The 21,224-nt window shown below is 44.1% G+C and overlaps 1 protein-coding gene across 2 annotated transcripts in view; it reads left to right on the plus strand.

Moving 5' to 3' along the window:
• The first annotated feature begins 2,679 nt into the window (after positions 1-2,679).
• Positions 2,680-21,224, plus strand: part of LOC133443918 (carbohydrate sulfotransferase 6-like) — a 34,974-nt gene continuing 16,429 nt past the window's right edge. Inside the window, exon 1 of one of the 2 annotated variants that reach the window (XM_061721269.1) lies at positions 2,680-2,744. The gene's annotated coding sequence lies outside the window, so the exon portion shown is untranslated. Of the gene's footprint in view, positions 2,759-21,224 lie in introns of both variants that reach the window. The other variant, XM_061721270.1, reaches the window with a different exon arrangement.

Raw genomic sequence — 21,224 nt, forward strand, 5'->3', positions numbered from 1 at the left:
GCTACGTCACCCCTCGCCATCATCTCCGGGCCACGTTCCGGAGACTGGTCACTCACCACATCCGATGGACAAGCCCTTGCTTCCGGACCGGCACCAGGATTTAGTGAAACCAGCCACGGGAGAGTGGCAGCAGAGTCCGACATCAGGGCCTGTGTCATCCGGAAGGAGGATGACAGGGCCACCGGGGCAGCGACAGCCGACGCCTGCGTATATGAGATCTGCTTTGATTGAGAAAAGGCGACCGACATGAGGCTTTCAATCAGCTTGTCTTTTTCCCGGATTTCAACTCTTAGGCGGTGGATGTCATCTTTCAGTTGTGAGTAGCTTATTTTGCATGTTTGACAGTCCTCACATACAGCCATGATGTAGGCTACAGTCTCACAGGCCTCTGACGTTGATTTAATAATAACTTTAAAATCAGGGATCTGATGTCCAAAATCCTTCGCTCAGTTAAAAGAAACAGTTAAAAACAGCGACAATCTGAAAAGTATAGTTTAAAAAAGTAGCAAAAAAATGGGCAATTTCAAACGTTGATAACACAAACTCGAAAACACACATATACGTGCAAACGCAGGCCAGCGAGCAGCTGCAGCGCACCAGAGCCTCACCAAGGGTTAGTCTGACAGTCAGTTATTGGGGCAACGATCAGTAAAGCTATCACAGAACGCCTCTGCGTAACATGCACCTGGGTGCACGTTATGCAGAATTACACGATTTGTTCAAAATGGCCGACTTCCTGTTCGGTTTCGGCCATGGCACCAGGAGACTTTTCTTTAAGTTGCGACATGATACAGGTGTGTACCGATTTTCGTGCATGTACGTCAAACCGTATTGTGGGGCTTGAGGCACAAAGTTTTCGAGGGGGCGCTGTTGAGCCATTAGGCCACGCCCATTAATGCAAACCATGAAATATCAAATTTATAGCCAGGCCTGGCTTGCGTGCAAAATTTGGTGACTTTTGGGGCACGTTTAAGGGGGCATATGTGTGTGCGTGAGTTGTGTAGGGGGGGCAGGAGGGGGAGCGGTGGCCGAAGCCAATAGGCAGGGCCAGTAGTACCGGCCCCGGTAGGCGCCCACGCTCCCCCGTCGGCCATCCAGGCCAGGGCACCACTGCACCCCCAGGAGCGCCCCCGGCGCTGCCGGAACCCCCAGGCGGAGGGGGAAATGGCACAACATCCTTCCATTCACACTGACGACAGATAACATAGACACCTGGGAATGACTCCCCCCGCCACCGCACCAGCCCGCGCATCCCCCGCCCCGGACCCGGCCCCACCCACCCACAAACTTATTGGAAAATGTTTAATTCTTTAAGTTGTTTACATGAACAAAGGTATTTGATCTTGAATCAATGGCCCTCTCGTGACGAAATTAATTGTCTGACTTTTGTTGCTTGAAAATGAAAATGTGTAATATGTGTAATTAAATAGAAATATTACCAATAAATGAAGTGCAGTAGCTGAATTATCACTGGTTGGTTTGTAAATTTATTTTTGTAACTGTCAAAAGCCAAAAGCACGATGAACTCTTGGGATTTATTTACATGTGGAAACAGCTGTGAGCAGGAAGAACAGTGTGGTGTGTTAACATTTTTTCCTGTAGTTTTGCATGTTCAAAGGGTTTCATAGTGCCTAGTGCAAGAATTTAAAATAGCTTTAAACAAAACGTTTGAGAATTGGAATCTTTCAAAAGCACTGCCTGGTAGGGTAGTAGGTTTATATTTTGAAGGTTGGGTGTGTTTATTTATTTATTTAATTTTGTTACGCATTTGTCCTTTCTTAGGAGGAATCAGGCAAGAAATGGGAGAAGAAAGAGGGGAAACATGCCCAGCAAAGGCCCACAGACACATTAGAGACCTGCTAAACCAGGTGATCTCCTACGAAGAGGAATGCAAATCCTCCTGCAGATCCACGTCATTCTGAGACAACCATGACAGGATCATGCGTTCAGGCAAAACACTCACAACAAAAGGCAGTTAGAGCTTTAATCACAAATATGAAGAGAAGCAAGTGCTTGACGTGAGAAAGCTGACAGATTGTATTCAGCCTTAGAAGGTGGAGACCAAAGTGTTTAAACAATACTATGCTGTTATATTCCGGGGTACTGGCACAAAAACGGCAAGTGCCTGGACAAATTGGTGAACAGTCCAGTTCTGTGTTCGGCAGGGGGCTGAATGCTGCACATGATTCATCACTAACTCGCAATGTTGAAGATGTACTTTAAAATGCAGGTGGTGCAGCTTCTTAGATATATCAAGATGTAGGTGGTGGTGAATAATAATCATGAAGTATGGTGTTTGTCTAGATTTTTAAAATTAGTGAATATGTATCTGATTTTGTAAGTGTTTGCTTTATTAAGCTATGCAAACTTTTCAAAGTGCAACTACCCATTTTGATATCTATCAAAATCAAGGGTTACCTCAATGTGAACTCTTGCTACTCTGGATTTCATATGCACGTACAATTGGGCAATGGGAAACGTGGAACAATGATATATTACTCATCATAGGGGGTTCATGAGTCCCACTTTGTTCCTCATCTAAGACCTGTTTTTCTTTTTTGCAGCAGCAGCTAATGAGACACTGTCAGCGATGTCAGGTAACGCCTGCTCTTCAATCATCAGCCCTAATCTCTACACAGCTGACAAGCAGCTGCATCACAGCAGCACTTTAACAGTTGGAAACCAGGAGAGGAGAGGAGTATCAAGCACCGGAGCAGCTGATAGCTGGACAGCAGCAACCACTGGTAAAGAGTTGACGGTAAATTTTAAACAATTTGTTCCCTATCAATATCAAAAACATCTAATATATATATATATATATATATATATATATATATATATATATATATATATATATATATATATATATATATATATTTAATGCTGTCAAGCAATAAAAAATGTTTGTGATTAATTAATTAAGCTCTGTAATTAATTAATCTCTTTTAATCGCACTGAGAAAAGCCCTCAACTTGAGGTGTTTTCCTTTTAATTCATTACATTACTGTGGCAGATCAAAAGAGTGATAAACAACAACAAAAAGTGGCTTTATAAAGTAATTTATTTATTTTTTAACAGACTTGAACAGATGGAGTCCTAGCCGTTTACATCCACTTGGCAAGAACATTCGTCAGCCTCTCTGTCGCAGACGTGTGCACGCGCGTGTATATATATATATATATATATATATATATATATAAAAATAAATAAAGGAATACAAAATAGAATACTGCTTAAATCTATTACCAAGTCATCCAATAAAAAAATAAATAAAACTAGTTTAAGACCTGTGTTCTCAACAACTGAGTCGCAGGTCGGCGGCTATAAAAACACCAAATGTTTTAGTTATAGCGTTAGCCCAATTTAAATTACTGGCAAAAGTCTGTTTATATGTAAAAGGTAGCTGGGTTGACGCGGTGCTAGTTTCTTTCCTCGCAGCAGCGATATTCACATTCGCGTGGTGCCGTTTCAAATGCATTATGAGGTTTGACATGTTGGCAGAAACATGCCCGATTGCTCGGTACATTGCTCCATACCAGTCCACTGCTCTCGTCTTACAGTATCTATTTGTTTTTGTCCGTTGTTGTTTTTCACCGGGAAACCGAAGTGCTCCCAAACAGGAGACCTTAAAGATAAGGGAGGGTCTTCAAGCTCCGGCTTCTTGTTTGCATCAACCATGACTGCTGCTTGCGGCTAGACAAAAAAAAACTCATGTGGGAGTCCGGTGTTGACTACAAACTTCCAGTCCACCACTTAAAATGTCCATGTGGGAATTCGGATTTGAAGTATGCTCTGCGTGCAAAACATGCCAGCTAATTAGCTACTGTTAAATGTTGCACTGTGTTCGGATCGGTACACATCTGCACCGTACCGACAGCCCTGGTACCGAAACGGTTCGGCACTAACGGGTGTACCGTTACACCCCTACCACATATTCTGTCTGAGGAAAAATCAGATTGGACTGGGAAGAAATACTAAATGTGGATGTACATACATATATGCACCTGCATAGTAGCAGGGACAGTATATGTTCAAAGTGGTCAACACTTCTTTTTCTTGTGCTACAAGATCGTTGACTTCTGTAGTACCGGTTAGCAATGCAAACAAGTTGACATACAGAAATTTTCACTTGCCTGAGAGAAAAGCTAGCCTCTAGCTAGTATGAAAACCTTAAACCACGGTAGTATAATTACCCAGTATACCGATCTGAATTTATTTCTGAACCTTGAGTACCAGTGACATGTTCTGTCTTATTCTATAAGTAAAACTCATCCACAGTAAATCTACTAAAAATGAATTAAAACTTGACTGTAGCCTATAGAATGCTCAGAACTCAGAACTCATTCACAAAACTGTTTCAATATAATATTCAATATTAAAGGAGCATGAGGCAGGATTGAGGCAGGATTTATGAAAAGAATTTGTATACGTTTTAAGTTTTCTAGTAATAATGTCAGATGAAGCGTTCCCAAACCAAAAAGAATGAGCCCTCTAGTGTATCTCTCCGTTGCCTTGAACAGGCTGTGCTGCAAAATGTGCTGCAATTCCGGGCCGGAATGTCCCGCGCTGTCCTGCGGATGTGACGTCAATTGACGCTGCATGCGCGTTCTCCCCGTTCTCCGCATAAGGTCAGTGGGGTCTTTACGTTAATGTGACGTAGAGTGTGGGGGGGGGGACAGTCCGTGGTAGACGGGGGTCCGGGGCCTCGTTGACAAGGCCAGCTGCAGTCGGGAAGAAACTGTTTTTATGGCGTGAGGTTTTGGTCCTGATGGACCGCAGCCTCCTGCCAGAGGGAAGAGTCTGAAACAGTTTGCGTCTGGGGTGGGAGGGGTCTGGTGCAATCTTTCCTGCACGCTTCAGGGTCCTGGAGGCGAGCAGGTCCTGGAGAGATGGAAGATTGCAGCCAATCACCTTCTCTGTAGAGCGGATGATACGCTGCAGCTGATCCTGTCCTTTACAATGGCAGCAGCGTACCAGATGGTGATGGAGGAGGTGAGGAGGGACTCAATCACACCCGTCGCTATGGGCGGACCATAGGGCGCCGGGCCCGCCCATAGCCACGGGTGTCCCGCCCACCCCCCACCCCCCCACTGGGGGCAAACATTTTTTTCATCTTTATTTTATTATTTTTTTGTTAAAAATACTAATGTTGCTTTCTTTATCACTAAAATATTACAAATATAATGGAGAATGGTGTGTTTAGTTTTGATTGGGAAATTTACACTGCAACGGCCAAAACGTCAGATTACGTACTTGACGTAGCCTACGTCAATAACCGTTACCGCGCAATTCGAATGAATGAATGAATCTGCGGTCTAGTTTTCGCTGGCGAAGATATGGACTTGTTCACTGCAGTGACACCTGTGAATTGCGCTTCTGACTGTGTGAAGACACTGCGCACAGAAAATGAATTTGCTGCACTATGGGATCTCTGCGCTCCTCCAGTCACGGCCAGCGAGGCTGTGCCAGTGACCGGCCCCGGTCCAAGCAAGAGAAGACGCACAGTTAACAAGAACCTCCGTGAATTTGCAGTTGAAGAAACCATTGGGCAAGCACAGAGTGACATAGACGAAAAGACCGAGTTCAAGAGGTTATTTTACATTGTCATCGCTATTGTGCAAGTAGAGATGGATGCGCTTTTTGGAGAGCGCAGCAGCAAGCTCATAGTCGCACTGGCTGCTCTGGATCCAGAGGCCGAGATATACACAGTATATATATATATATATATATATATATATATATATATATATATATATATATATATATATATATATATATATATATATATATATATACACAGTATGCTGCACAGACGCAAGGCCCAGCTGATTCAACTCGCTTTTGAAAAGGACCTCACTCACAGGTTCAAGTCACAGGGGAAGGATTCATTGATGAGGGGGTTCAGTTCGGAGAAACGCTGCCTCCCGCTGTACTGACACAGGATGGACTAATAAGAGGACAGCGCTGCCTCCACTAAAAGTAGGATCAAAGTGCGTGTGCCTGTGTGTATATGTGTGCGCACGCGTGTGCGTAATGGAAATGCATATCCCTCTGTTGACTGTTTTAAAATGTGCCGGCCGTGGTGCTTTTTCAGTTTGAGAGACAATTCTGGTGTTACATCTATGTTGCATAGTCAAGTGTTTTGTGGATATTGCTTCAATGTTTTGTGGATACTGCTTTGATGTTATGCTTAGAATTGCGAGGAATTATGCTATATAGGGTATATAGCTGGTCATATTTACTGTTGGTTATGTTTAACGTGATGTTACGTGTATCAGTGCTGCGCGAATATATGGCTGAAGTAATGGTGCCCCCCCATGCAGTTGATATGCCCCCCTTAAGACTGAGGTCTGGCGACGGGTCTGGACCCGACTTATACTTATTCTTATTTTTATTCAGAACTATCCTTCTTTTATCACTACCTCAAATTGCTGCACCTTAAAATGTTAAAATGTTTATACTGTAGATAGTAATACCACATTTGTTTATTGTTTATTTGTTTACTGTTTATTTTTTTACTACCAAAGAGCGAAATAACCGAATCAAATTCCTTGTTGGACAATGTTCGAACCTGGCCAATAAAGCTGATTCTGATTCTGATGATGGCCGTGTAGAACTGCACCATCATTTTGTCTGGCAGGTTGAACTTCTTCAGGAAGTTCATCGTAAATTAAAACCCGTCAGTTTAGTTTTTATTTTGGGAGACTGCAGAAACTCAGGTCCCGCCTGCTGCCTACATATCAAAGAAATAGCAACATTTAAACAGCTCGAAACTGGAAGCAAAGAGAAGAGAGGAACATTGTTCAGCTCCGTTGGAAGGCAGCACGGCCGATAAAAGATTAAGGGTAACTTATTGTTTCTTAATTCTATCTGAACTCTAGCTAGATAAATGTATATAAATCATCACAACAGGTCAGGATATATCAATTAATAATAATAATGAGAAGAGGAAAAAAGAAACACGCTTAAACCAAACTTCTGGTTTATTATGTACAATGTTTGACCTCCAGAGTAGACTAATGAAATCCTGTTAATCTAATGAGTTTGTGTGCAAAGCTAACACAGGTATAACTCGGATTTCTGTCACCCATCATGTGACCTGATTACATAGTTCTGCAATAATGTAATTCCAGCTGGATTTACTGTGTTGTTTCCAAAACTTAGCTTTAACTGAACAATAAAACTTAGAAATAAGTAATACAAATATAGACTTGAAAGCTAGACAAGTAGAATAACAAAATACACAAAAATGTTTCCAGTGTGACCATTTTTCCATAACTCTCTCTGATGTAGGCTTATGCACCTGGGTTTTCACCTCAGCTAAGTTGCTGTTTTTTTTAAAAACATACAACATACATGAGATAATAAGTGATCAACCAAATTAAGTTTGAAAAATGCATGTAATGTACTGTACAGTATATCAGCGTGCGTAGCATTGTTAAAATAGCACAAATTAGTTATTTTTCTGTTAAGGCCCTGACACACCAAGCCGTTTTTCGGCCGTCGGGCCGTCGATGAGCGTCGGTGCGCGTCTGTCGGCCTAGTTTCCCCGGTGTGTCCCGCACGTCGCCACAGGTCGGCCTCCCGTCGGGAGCTTTTCAACCGATTCGACATGTCGAATCGGCTTCGGGACGTCGGTCAACAGCTCACTCTGTGATTGGCTGTTCCCAGAATTTCCCAGAATGCTTTTCGTCGTCATTTGCAGACTGAATCAATTTCTTATTTTTTAGTGAATAAAATCAATATTTTGAGTTAGTTTCTGCATAAAAATGCGTTTTGATTACATTTTCTAGCTAGAAATATATATTTCACTTTCATAATATTCACTCAGTGAATGTACATAATCACTCGCTTTCCCGTTGTTGCGAGTCTTTTTCAAACCTCGCCAGAATAAAGGCTGATTTATGGTTCTGCGTTACACCAACGCAGAGCCTACGGCGTGGCGTACGCCGTACCCTACGCCGTAGGCTCTGCGTCAATTTAACGCAGAACCATAAACGATGAAGATGGCGCAGCATGAGTGGCAGCTCGTTACAGCAGCTCCTGCTCACCTTTGAGCTTTTTCTTTTTTTTTTCTACTTTAATCTGTAATCTTATTTTTTTGTAAGTGTTTAAATATTAGCTACTACTCTGCACCATGGAGACCAAAACAGCTGTTTTGATCTCAACTTTTTTATTACTTTTTTCGCTGTTTACGTCCGTGTCCGGGGGTCCCGCAAGCAGTCCTATTGTTTACACCAGGGATCAGCTGTTGGCGCTCCGCAACACCGCGCTGCTGCCGCCCCAGGAGAGACCCAACGTTCCCCCCGAGATTAAGAGGAGGAGACGGGGATGCCGTGCCGGAGCTCAACGCCGCATCAGGAGGAGGAAATACAGACCTGTTCTCCCGTCTGTCTTAATGGGGAATGTAAGATCTCTCCCTAACAAGATGGATGAGCTGGCGGCGCTGACCCGGCATCAGCGGGAGTACCGGGAGTGCAGCGTAATGGTGTACTCTGAAACATGGCTCACTGCGGCGACCCTGGACACGGTGGTGGAGCTGGACGGATTTAAGTTGGTCCTGTCCTGGTCCTGGTCCTCCTGTCCTCCTCCTTGAGCCCCTGAATACAGACTACCGCTGCCTGCTGGTATGGAGGGGAATTACCTCTCACGCATGCGCGGAACGTACGTGCTAGTTCGCCGTCGGGTGACGTATTTGCGGTGTGTCTAGTGCTTGTTTTTGAGCCCGACCCAGCCCGACACAGGCGACGCGAGGCGACACAGCAGTCAGCCGAGAGCGGGGGAAGTCGGGTTGGTGTGTCCTGGGCTTTAAGATATCAGTTTTGATTTCATTTGATTGACAGCACTGTGGCTTGGCGGTTCGCACTGTTGTCTCACACCAAGAGGGTTCCTGGTTAAGACTCCCACGTAGGGGCTTTCTATACAGAGTTTGCATCTTCTTCATTTTGTAGATTTCCACTGAGTACTTTTGCTTCCTCATATAATTTCTTGAAATGACAGAAGAGAAATCAGTTTATTTTGTTGTAGCACTATTGTCCCAGCTACCAACATTTTGCTTCAAACTAATTTCCATATTCACTCAGAAGTGCTTCAATTCATGCATTCGCTCTCAAATCGAAGTAAACACTACATCTGACCATTTGTTTCTTTAATAGATAGGAGCTAAGGAGGACCAAAACTAACATGATTAAAAATAAAAGCAGAAATATGTATAATTAATTTTTTCTTTTCTGTATACATGCATTTTCATCAAGAAATGTATATATTTTTTCTTTTTCCTTTTACTTATACATGCATTCCTTGTTTTTACATTCCCTTGTCTGCTCTTTTTACTTTACCATATGGATTTCTGCCTCATTATGCAAATGAGGAGGGCGGCCCTTCTTGGTCCAGCTCCTCTACTATTGGTCAATAAACAGGAAGGATCCTGCTTTTTCCTGTTCTTCCAGGTTTTTGTTTTATATTAAACTATAATCACATTAGTCATTATTGTGAAAATGGATGTAAAATACAATGATTCATCACCACTTGTAAAATCCAAAAATCTGAAATCCTCCTAGAAATCCTCCAGCCAGCTAGTCTTTCACTGCAGGCTTTGGCTGACTCACTTCTGTTTTGAACATCTCTCACACAAAGACACACATTTCTCACTCTCCACACAAATTTTGTTAAAATGTACCCTCATTAAAACACATGCAGGAGTGCAAGAGTACTACCTCTGAATTATAGTTCATTTATTCAGCAGGATCTGTGGTGGCAAAAATTGTTGTTTAAAAATGAATGTCAGGACACCCCAGCTGTCTTTCTGATGCTTTAATGAAAAGAAGGAAAATTTAGATTCATGAATGGAGGATCACACAGTGCCGATCTGAACAGACGCTCAGTCAGCCAGTAATGCCCTAGCAATGTTTAAGCACACGCTATGTTATAGTGGCCAGGCTGGGAACAACTAGACGAAATATCACCCTGGCAACCATGCCAGGCTCTGTGTCAAATGACATGACCTCGGCATAGGAATGTTCACTTGAAAACAGGCAACAGACAGCGTTATACCAAAATGTCCCATTACAGATCATTGAACATTGTATCCACACACACACACACACACACACACACACACACACACACACACACAAATGTTGGCATTCCATTCCATTCTGTCCAGGTCCAGAGTAGTGCATATTTGGCCATGGAGCTCTTCACGCATCAACCTTCATGTACACTGTAGCAGGGCGAGTGCTACGGGGGCCCGACCGACAGGACAGAGAGGACACGGAGTTTCAGTGCACAACCACTTTTTATTCCACCCAACACACAGGACACACGTGCTTCGGCTTCAGCAGCCTCTCCAACAGCCCCCTTGCTGCTGTGCAGCCACGCCTTATGAAGGCAGGCAGGGTGGAGAGGATGATGGGACACACCTGTCCCCAATCAACCTGAGTGGCTGCTCCTCCACCCTGCCACATGCACCAAAGGCTTTTAAAGCTTTGGTACAGCTGAATCTTTCCAATGATAACATGCTGTCAAAATAGCCTGTCAGAGTGTATCACCTTTGAGTGTGAGCTTGACTTTCTGGTTTTCGTGCCACAAAGAGAACTTTTGATCATCTACTTTGCAATTATAGTTTTCATTATCTCTTTCAAAGATAATTTCATAAGAGAAACTGAAAGAAACTCAAAGAAACTGAAATCACAGCATTTTTTTGTAACCCGTAGGATGTCTTTAATTGACGTTATTTATGGCCTTTTAGCCTTAAGGGTTATGGAATTCCTTTTGTGGAACAACGGCTTTCATAAGTTCTGAAGATAATTACCTCTTGATGTATGCCTACTGCTTTGGAAAGTTTTGATATGTGCGTGACACCGAACGCAGTGTTGGGCAAGTTGATACTTCTCATGAACTAGTTCAAAGTTCAGTTCACATGGTTTAGAAATTAATAGTTCACGTTCATAGTTCACCATTTTCACTTTGAACTAGTTCTAATTCAGTTCATTTTCAATATTTTTAGGTGAGAAGTAACCCCTGAAGGGGGCTGTTGGGGGTCTTCTTGGTCTTTCCTGATGACTTTTTTTGATTATCAAGAACTTGCTGATATTTTCTCAGGCCACGTTTTCACATAGCCGGGTTTTTACAAAAACTGATATTTCCCCCTCTACGTTTTGAAAAATACCCTCGTTTACACGAACCCGCATAAATACGCTGTTACGGCCGTGGGGCCCTGTCCCTAGCCGGTGGGGGCCCTGGGGGCCTATGGGGGGGGTTACCTCATGGGGCCCGGCCCTGCCTGGGTGGGGGGTGGCTGTCTGCGCTGGGGGGGCATTGCTGCCTTGGTGCTCCGTCGTTGGGCGGGGGCCGTGTGCCCCTGCGTCTGTGGGGACTCCGTGACCTTTGTGGTGTCCGCCGGGGTTGCCCCGGGGGGGGGGGGGGGGGGGGTGGGGCCGGGTCCGGGGATCGGGCCTCCCCTGGCCGGGGGGTGCGCAGGCGGGCGCGGCGGCGGGGTGGCACCATTCCCAGGTGTCTATGTCTTATGTTGTCAGTATGAATGGGGGGATGTTGGACCGGTTCCCCCTCCGTCTGGGGGCTCCGGCGGCGCCGGGGGTGCCCGTGGAGGTACGGTGGGGCCCTGGCCCGGCTCGGAGGGCCGGCCCCCGTCCACTGGATGGCCGGTGGGGGAGCGTGGGCGTCTTTTCAGGGCCGGCTCTGCTGGTCCTGCCTCCTGGCTTCGGCCTCTGCTCCCCCTCCTTCCCCCCCTAGGAGAAGGGGCGGGGGGTCCGGGTCGGGGGGGGCATTGTCCCGCGTGGCCCGGCACTCCCCGCCTCATGGTTTAAATAGCACTGCACATTCAACACTTATTAAATACATTTGACAAGGACATTTAGTTGGGGAGGGGGGGGGTCGGTGTCAAATTGATACCTTGTCCTCCCCCTCCCTGTTTTTTATAGCATTAATCAAATGCACTCAACACCAGGGGCGGGAGGGGGTCCCACATCACCCGCGCTCCCTCGCCGACCTGGGACAGGTGGGTCGCGACGCCCGGGCCTGGCGTGGCTCGCCGTGCAGCCTGGGGTGCCTTCTGGCGGTGCTGGACCCCCCCGGGGAGGGGGAAACGGTGCGTGAATGTGCGTCTGTGTCGGTGAGAATGCGGTATGGAAGGGTCCTGCCATGGAGGATTTGGGCCTCCATTGGCAGGACAACAAAATTTAATAATTTATTAATATTATGTCATACAAAGATGGTTATTAATATTATTATTATTATTATATTACTACTATTATTATTATTATTATTGTGATAGTATATTATATTATTATTAGTATAGATATCGGATAGATAAATGGATGAATGAATGGGATGCCTGGGTCTGGGGCCCTCCGTTGTCGGGCCCGCGCAGGTGTCGCCCTGTTGGGGGGTTCGCTCTCTCCGGGCCCGTCTCTGGTCCCCCCCCGCTGCCTCCGCGGCGGGGCGCCCCTCTGGTCTTGGATGGCCACTTTCGTGGGGGTGGGTGCTCCTGCCCGCGTCGGCGGCCGGGGCGGCTCTGTCTCTCCGGGCAGGCTGGCCCCTCGCCGGGTGGGGGTCGTTGGCCTGGAGGGTGAGGGCCTCCTGGCCGCGTGTCCGGCCCTGACCGGGTGGCCGGGATTGTCTGGGTCGCGGTCCGCCGCCGCGGGATCCCTGGCTGCTTCTTCCCTTGTCGTGGGGGCCCCGCCCGCGGGCCCCCTCGGCCGCCGCCGTTGGGGGGGGGCCTCGCTGGCGGTGGGTTGCCTCCTTCCTACCTCTCCCGTCTGTGAGGTTGCTGGTGGCCTGTGTTCCGGGTTCTTCCTGGTCGGCCCCTGGTCTCGCGACTATAGATACACTTCAGGTCGAGCTTTGTTTGGTTTATTACACACACATACACACACACACACACACACACACACACACACACACACACACGCACACACACACATATATACACACACACATACACACACACACACACACACACATACCCACATACATACACATAGCCTCATAGACATATACACACTCACATACACGTATACATATTCATACATTCATGCATGCACACATACACACACACACACACACACACACACACACACACATAGCCACACATATGCATACACACACACACAGTCAGAGCCGCCGCAAGGGGTGTGCGAACCGTGCGACCGCACGGGGCCTCGCGCCCCAAGGGGCCTCGCGCTATGGGCCGTTTTTTCCCTTATAAATATCAACAGTCACGTTCCATTACAGACCTAAATGTGTATTAGTCTGTGCATATCAATAAATATATGTGCAATGATGCGCGTGTCTGTTCTTCTCAACTGCGTCTGACCAAGCGCATTGACACAAGCTGCTCTGATCCAGACGGTGGAGTTTGAACAAACTGTCACACAATGTCGAGAGAATGAGACAGATTCAGGAAATTTCCATCAGGGGATGAAAAAAGAAAAAAACTAAAGAAAATGGAAGAGTTTAATGCCTATCTGAAAGGCTTGTTTGATAAATTTGTTACAAAAATCACCGATCCGACCGGGTCTCAAGCAGCGGTGTGGCCCCGCGTCGAGGCAAGAGATGATGATGAGGCAGGGGAAGGTATCCAGTATTTTGCTAATTGGAGTTAAAATTGCGCATATAGACACCCGATCCGACCCGAAAAACCCAAAAATTTCGTGCGCGCTCCCTACGCTCACGCACGGGGGCCCCCCCCAGCCATTTCGCACAGGGCCTCGCAAATCTCCCAGGCAGCTCTGCACACAGTTACATTTAGCCACACATACATATACACACTCATACACACACCACACACACACACACACATTCACACATATATAGCCACTCAGTCACACACGTATACATACACATACACACACACACACACGCACACATACTCACACACACACACACACACACACACACACACACACACACACACACACACACGCATGACCATATACATACACGCACACACACACACATAGACATACATACCGGCTTGTTCACCTGCATGCTCGCTCTGTAGTTTTTGGGGTTAGTTAGCGGTAGCTTAGCTTAGACTGTGATTTGGGTTGATTCCTGCTTGTGTTTTGGTCGGCTCCGTATTGGTTTTGTTGGTTTTGTGTTTTGTTTGTGGTTTTTGTTGCAGATTTTCAGTGCTTGACGTGTGCCTCCGTGTGTTCCTGCTTCCTGGATGGGGCTTCACACTGGACAGATGCTTTAACTCCACATGACGTTTCAAATGTGAAGTTGATGAGGCAGACGTTCAGACTTGTTTTCTCAGCGCAGGTGGACATAATTTGCACAGAAAGGTTAAATTTGTTATCGTCAAACTCTTTGGGAGACAGTGTGTAAAATTCCCGCAGATAATGATAAACGGATCATCATCTGACTGTTCGCTGACACTGCGTCTGCAACGTCTCTCTTCACTGGTCATGTAAAGATTGCACCTGGCTCGGGCCACCGTTTGCCATGGAGCTGGTGCCCGTTGCTATGCTGGTGTGAGCACTGCATTGTGAATAATGTGGTGTGATGTCGGCGTGTCTTCAAGTATTCTAAATGTGCACGCTGCCCGCGCTGGTGAAATGAGAAGGAGGATTATTCTTTAGTAATTGGACCGAAACTGTGAAGCTGAAACTCACATAACCTGAACAGTTCAAATTCCAGTTCGTGATCTGCAGAATGAACAAGTTCACGTTCAAGTTCTTTATTTGCAAATATGTTGCGTTCAGTTCAAAGTTCTCACAGAAATAAACGTGTTCAATGAACGCGTTCATTTGAACTTGTTCATGCACAACACTTTCATTTTCACTACAGTTCTGCTTCTGCAACTACGTCACATTAGCTGACCTCGCTGTGCTTAAAGAGAGAGGCTCCAATTTACCAATTCGTTTGCATACAAAAAATACATAAAAGTACCGTTTTTTTTTTAAATGCTGGTATAGTACCGTTTTCAAAACTCTAGTACTGCGGTACTATACTGCAGCCATCTCTTTGGCCTCCATCAGTGGTTAGATTATTTCTGCACAGCAACAGGCTATGGTTTTATCAGTAATTTTGAATTTGAAACTTTATCAACTTCATAGCCTCTAACCTGTCCTGACTAGGGATGGGAATCGAGAACCGGGTCTTGTTGAGAACCGGTTCCCAGTGGCTGTGTCCCAATTGAGGGGCTGCGTCCTTCGAAGGCTGGATTTGAAGGCCGATTACGTCACGGCGGCGCGCCGAAGGCTGTCCCATTTCGAAGGCTCCTTCAGATGCAGCCCACAGATGCAGCCTTCTTTTCCCGCTGTTTGAAGATGCATCGGTGTATCCTCCGCGGCCCCCTATATCCCAAGATGCATTGCACACACAGATATTTAACAATGGCAGACGAAGCAAGAAGAGAGAGTGGAGACAAATACACTTTTAAATGTAAGTATTGGGTTTCACATCGCTCTAATAGGTAACGGTAGATATGTTAAAGTTTAAGGGACTTTAAAACATAAAAAATCAGTTCAAATAAGTGGCATTAGTTTTGCTGATAACCATCTAGGTCTGTGTACTTCGCGGCCATCCGTTTGTTGTTTTGAAATGACAAAATAAAAATAGAGAAATAATCCAAAATAATCAGTTTCCCATCTTTTGTTTTGATAATAAAAAACGGATCGTTATCCATTATCCATTATCCGTTTTCCGATTTCATTGATGTGTTTGAAAATCGAAATTGGGAATTAAAACAGTGGGTGGAAAACTCTTTTCTCTCTTCTCTATTTCCTATTCATTTCGGGCGGGGGCGGGGGGTATGTTAGAGTTCACGCAGTTTTTTTTTGGACGCTGCAGCTGAACGGACTGTCACAACATTACTGCAGTGAAACATGAGTTTAATCTGTAATCTGTCTTCACTCCGTCATGAAACTGCAGTGATGTTGTTACAGTCCGTTCAGCTGCAGCGTTCCAATCAATAACATGTACTGAACTCTAACATAACAAAACGGAGCTAACTAGTTGAGAGGCTCTGCTGCCTCCACATTTGTCACAGCATTTAAGAGATTGACATATATTTTATCATTACTGTGGACTTTTATTATTTTTTATCCTTAATATTATGTACATAAATGGACCAAGATGAATACATTTAGGTTGTGAACCCTGGTTGACTGTTGAGTATCTCTAAGTCCAGTAAAATGTTTGTATTGATTACATTATTAGTATTATTTTCCTGTTGAAGAACCATCTTGTCTGTTGACATGAAACAACAACAAAACCTGAACATTCCAATTTTGTGTTAGGGAGCAAGGAGCATACGGAGAAGTTCATCAAGCTCAGAGCGTTGCATGAAAACATGTTCACGGGGGCCAGGAATAGTGCCAATGTGGCATGGAGGTAAGACAATAAACAAATATTTACATCTTGTATTTAAAAGATATTTTAATTAGCCCGAATCCTATACAAAGGCTAAAATAAAAAGACAATCCAGTAGAGAAAAAAAACACATCCAATGATTATTTGGGGGATTTTGTGTCTGTCTTGCTGTCACCTTTTCCAATATTTGTGTCCTTGTGTTAACATGATTGATTTGTGTTTCCCTTTTTTTCCTCGTTTCTCTCTGTGTTGAGGACAATTCTGGAGAAAATGGGCCTGCAGGGGAAGGTGACTCCCCTGCAGGCTAAGAAGAAGTGGGACAACCTTAAAAAAAAATATAAAGTATGTACATGTGATCTGGAAATTGAATTATTTGTTTTACCCATGGAAGTTAATAAACACTTTGCTGAAAAGTTTTGCTGTTGTTCACATGATGATGTTGTTCTCCGTATTAGGATTGCAAGTGTCCAGGGACAGGCGAGGGTGTGGGTGGGAAACCCACCGCTGCAACTTGGCCCTTGTTTGACCTCATGGATGAGGTATTGGGACAGAGGCTTCTGTAGCCCCTCCCTGTGCCCCCCCTGTGGCCCTGTGGCCCCCCCTGTCCTAATGGCCTCCGTCCCTGAGGACACACCGGGGCCAAGTGGAGCGGTGGGGGACCAGGAAGAGGAAGAGGATGAGGAGGATAGCCGGCCAGGGCCAGCAGCAGCAGCAGCAGGGAGGAAGAGGGATAGGGATGAGGAATTGTTAAATCTCATCAAAGAGGACATGAGATTACAGAGGGAGGCAGAAGAGAGGAGAGCGCAGGAGAGCAGGGACAGGATGGACAGACTCTTTTCCCTGCTCCAGAGATTTGTAAATAAATAGTTGTTTTTTGTTGTAAATGTTAATTTGTTGATAATTGTTAGGTTGTTAATTTGTTAATCATACTGTTCACTTTTTACATGTTAATTTTATACATGGAATTTTATTTTTCCAATTTAAGTTATTACCTTTTAAGAGATTTAAGAGAAGTTTACTGTGTTTATTGAATAAAAATATTGTTGTTAAAAATATAATTGTACACTTTATTTGTTAGTATTTACAGATAAAGCACAACAGTAGAGACCAACTATTTACAATTAACAATAGATTTACTTTGTTTGATTAGATTTGTCTGAACATTCACAACTATTTACAAAAGTACTATTAAAACAACTATTTACAGCTAAAAAAAAAACAAATATAATGAATAAATACAAATACAAAAAAATAATATAGAAAGAAAATTAATATAGAAATGTGAATGATGTTGCTGAGCAGGAGTCCCTGACAAGCTGCTGGGCTTGATGACGTGGTGTCTTCTTCTGCTGGCAGTGGGACATCATCTGGGGTGGTCTCCAGAGTGTCTCCACTGTCCACCGCATCGTCCATCAACTGGGTTTGCAGGGCTGACGCAATCGACGGCTGCCATGTCACTGAGATTTTTTTCAGAAAGAGGCGAGAATAAAAGACAGTGCATACAAAATACTACTTCACAACCTTATTTACATAAAAGAAATCCCATCACAAATTATTTCAACAAACAAATCTGTCTACATTCCAGGGCACGCTCTATAATGGAGCGTGCCCTGGAATGACGGCTGTTGAAGCGCTGGGCTCCCACACCTTCTACCGGTCGTTTGTAGGGAGTGATGAGGGGGAGTGGATGTTGGAGGGGGAGTGGATGTTGGAGACCCGCCGTCTGCAAGGATGAAGTGGAGACCACCCTGTATGATGCCCCACTTGCCAGCCAGAAGAGGAACACCAAGGCCTCAATTGTGACACCCCATCCGTGTCTCCGCTCCTGGTGGAGGAGGTCCAGCAGCACGGCCAGGGACTCTCTGCTCAGCCTAAAATCTGGCCTTGTGTCCTCCTGGCCAAAAAACCTGTCCAGCACAGGAACTGCCAGGTTTATCCTGCAGTACAGGGGTCTGGGCTGGATAGGGTAAGGAGAAGATTTATTTTAATTTAAGGTGAGGGTTATTTTAAATATGAATGAATTATCAAAATTAAATGACATTAACCATATAAACTAAGCTATATTTATATGTCTGTATAATAATCTATATAATTGACAATAACGCACACACACACACACACACGCATACACACACACACACACACACACACTCATACATACAACATACACATATAATAATGTCTAGCGTTTATGTCAATTCACACAGTGATTAACGTAATGTATAGATATGCTAATTACCCGTAACTGTTACCTTGGTTAAAATTGAACACAGCTTTACCTGTCTTTGGTCCTCCATCAGCCGTACATACAGCACCATGTATCTATGTACAGCACCCGCCGGCGCCGGCGGACACGCCTCTCTTCCTCCTCCAACAACATGAAAAAAAAAACCCCAAAAAAACAAAAAAAACTTCTGGCTCCATTTCTTTTTTTGGGGGGTTCTTTCTTTCTTTTCTATCGTGTTTTCTTTATTTCTTTCTGTCTATCTTTCTTTCTTTCTACTTTGTTTAGTGACGTAGGACAAGGGCGGGAACAGCTGGTGACGCAACCAGGAAATCCCCCGCAGGCTAGACTATAATAGATCATGAGAATAGCATGTTAGCTTTGGAATCTTCATTAATAATTGATTTTTCCCTTTTTTCTTTCTCCCCCTGCGCTTGTTTCTGAGCGCCACCGAGTTTCTTGTCGGACATTTTGCCGCTGTAAAGCCCGATTAAAGGCTGAATTATACTTCTGCGTCAAAACGACGCCGTGTCTACGGCGTGTGGTTTTTGGACACGCAGAGGACACGCCGTCACATGCGCCGTCAGTGACGTGCACCTCCCGAAAATTGTAACTACGCGTCGAGGAGACGCCGTCCACACGCAGACCGAGAGGGCTGTGATTGGTTCGTTTGAAAGCGAAGCATTTCCAGTTTCCGGTTTGAATCAGTAGTGAACTTCCAGGGCTTTTTTCTTCGTTTATATGTGATTTTTTTGTTTTTGTTTTTTGCACAATAGTTGTCCTTATTTCTTTGATTTACTGTGACCGGAAAAAGTCGGATAAACCATTCAGAAAAAGATCGCTAACTAGTGGCCGCGGGGGGTACTGCACCGCGACCAAACGGAGAGACGGAGAACTCTGAACGATTCGTGACGGCACCACGGGTGCGCCGTGTGCTCTGCGTGTGTGTGACGCAGAAGTATACCCGCACCTGGTATGGTTCCGCGTTAAATCGACGCAGAGCCTACGCCGTAAGGTACGCGCCGACACGCACCGTACGATTTTCGTCGCCGCGTACCCTACGCCGTAGGCTCTGCGTTGGTGTAACGCAGAACCATAAATCAGCCTTAATTGACAGGCGACAGCATTATGACGGAAGAATGACAAATCAATGAGCTGATTGGATAGAAGTGACCCATGTTTGCCCAATCAGTGCTTTTTGTGCTTGTTTATCACCCCACGGACCAATAGAGTTCAACTTTTTTTATACCATTGTAGTGTATTTACCATAGACGCTTCCTATTGGGGCCGACGTCGGGCGTGGCCGCCATCTTGGATCGGTGGCGCTTTGACTCCAGTGCGTTCACTTCTACTGAGGAAGGAGGTGTATGCATAAGTAAAATAACTATAACTCACTTAATTTTCAACCGATTTTCACGCAGTTTGCTATGTTACAAACGGCAGACATGTAGTTATGATACAGGATGCTTGATGTACGTTAAAAATGCAGGCTTTCATGCTAAAATACGTTCTGCAGGTAGTCACACTACTGGTTATGCCATTCAGGTAGTTCAAGTACTCAAAGCTTTTTTTTATTTTGTGCCACAATAAATACGATGTCTGCAAATACAATCTTCCAGGATATAATCAGATGTAACAGTGAATCACATCTTTCATGACAAGGCAGTTAAAAGACTAATTTTAAAATCACCCACACAAGTGATAACAAATTATCCTGACATCTGTGACTAAGTTTCATGTTAAAATGTGTTTATATATGTGTGTATACACACACACATATATAAATATATAAGTATATATATATATATATATATATATATATATATATATATATATATATATATATACACACACACAATACAAAATACAGTATAGTATATTAATGAATGTATTAATATATTTTAATAACAGACATAACAAACTTAAAGACAAAAAACATAACGGATGACAGCATACAATTGTCATAATGGAGAGAAAAAAAACATTTGGGAGGAGTGTTTGTGTGAGGAATTGTATATTAGTGTTATAAATGAAATTATATAATATAATACAGTCAAAAATATATGAAATGAAGCAACATACAATAAGATAATACAATATGCTATATTACTGGGTACGCTAATATGATATAATAACATGTAATATAATATGGTATAATAGATTAATATAATATCATGAATTCTGAACCATGAGATACAGCTGTACTGTATGATCTTGATCTGAGTTTAACTACTATCCTTTCATCTGTACCGCCATGATTGTCTCTGTATGTGTGTGTGATGTGAGCAAGTAGAGTCATGTTTTTATGAGTTCCTCATTTAAAAAAACACTGAAAATACAGTGGCTCTGTGAGAGAAACGGACAGACAGACAGACAGACAGACAGACAGACAGACAGACAGACAGACAGACAGAGAGAGAGAGAGAGAGAGAAACAGAACTGTTGTGAAGTGTGAAGAACAGTTGGTAAAAAGGTAAATACTGTAAATGAAATAAACTCAACTTAACAATCTTTTTATTATTATTATCATTATTATCATAGTCTACCTTATTTTTGTTATCCCTCATTACATGTTATAGTATAACAGAATTTATGATATTATATTAATCTATTATACCATATTTTATTACATGTTATTATATCATATTAGCGTACCCAG

The sequence above is a fragment of the Cololabis saira genome, chromosome 5 (assembly GCF_033807715.1).
Source record: "Cololabis saira isolate AMF1-May2022 chromosome 5, fColSai1.1, whole genome shotgun sequence".
Lineage (NCBI taxonomy): Eukaryota > Metazoa > Chordata > Actinopteri > Beloniformes > Belonidae > Cololabis > Cololabis saira.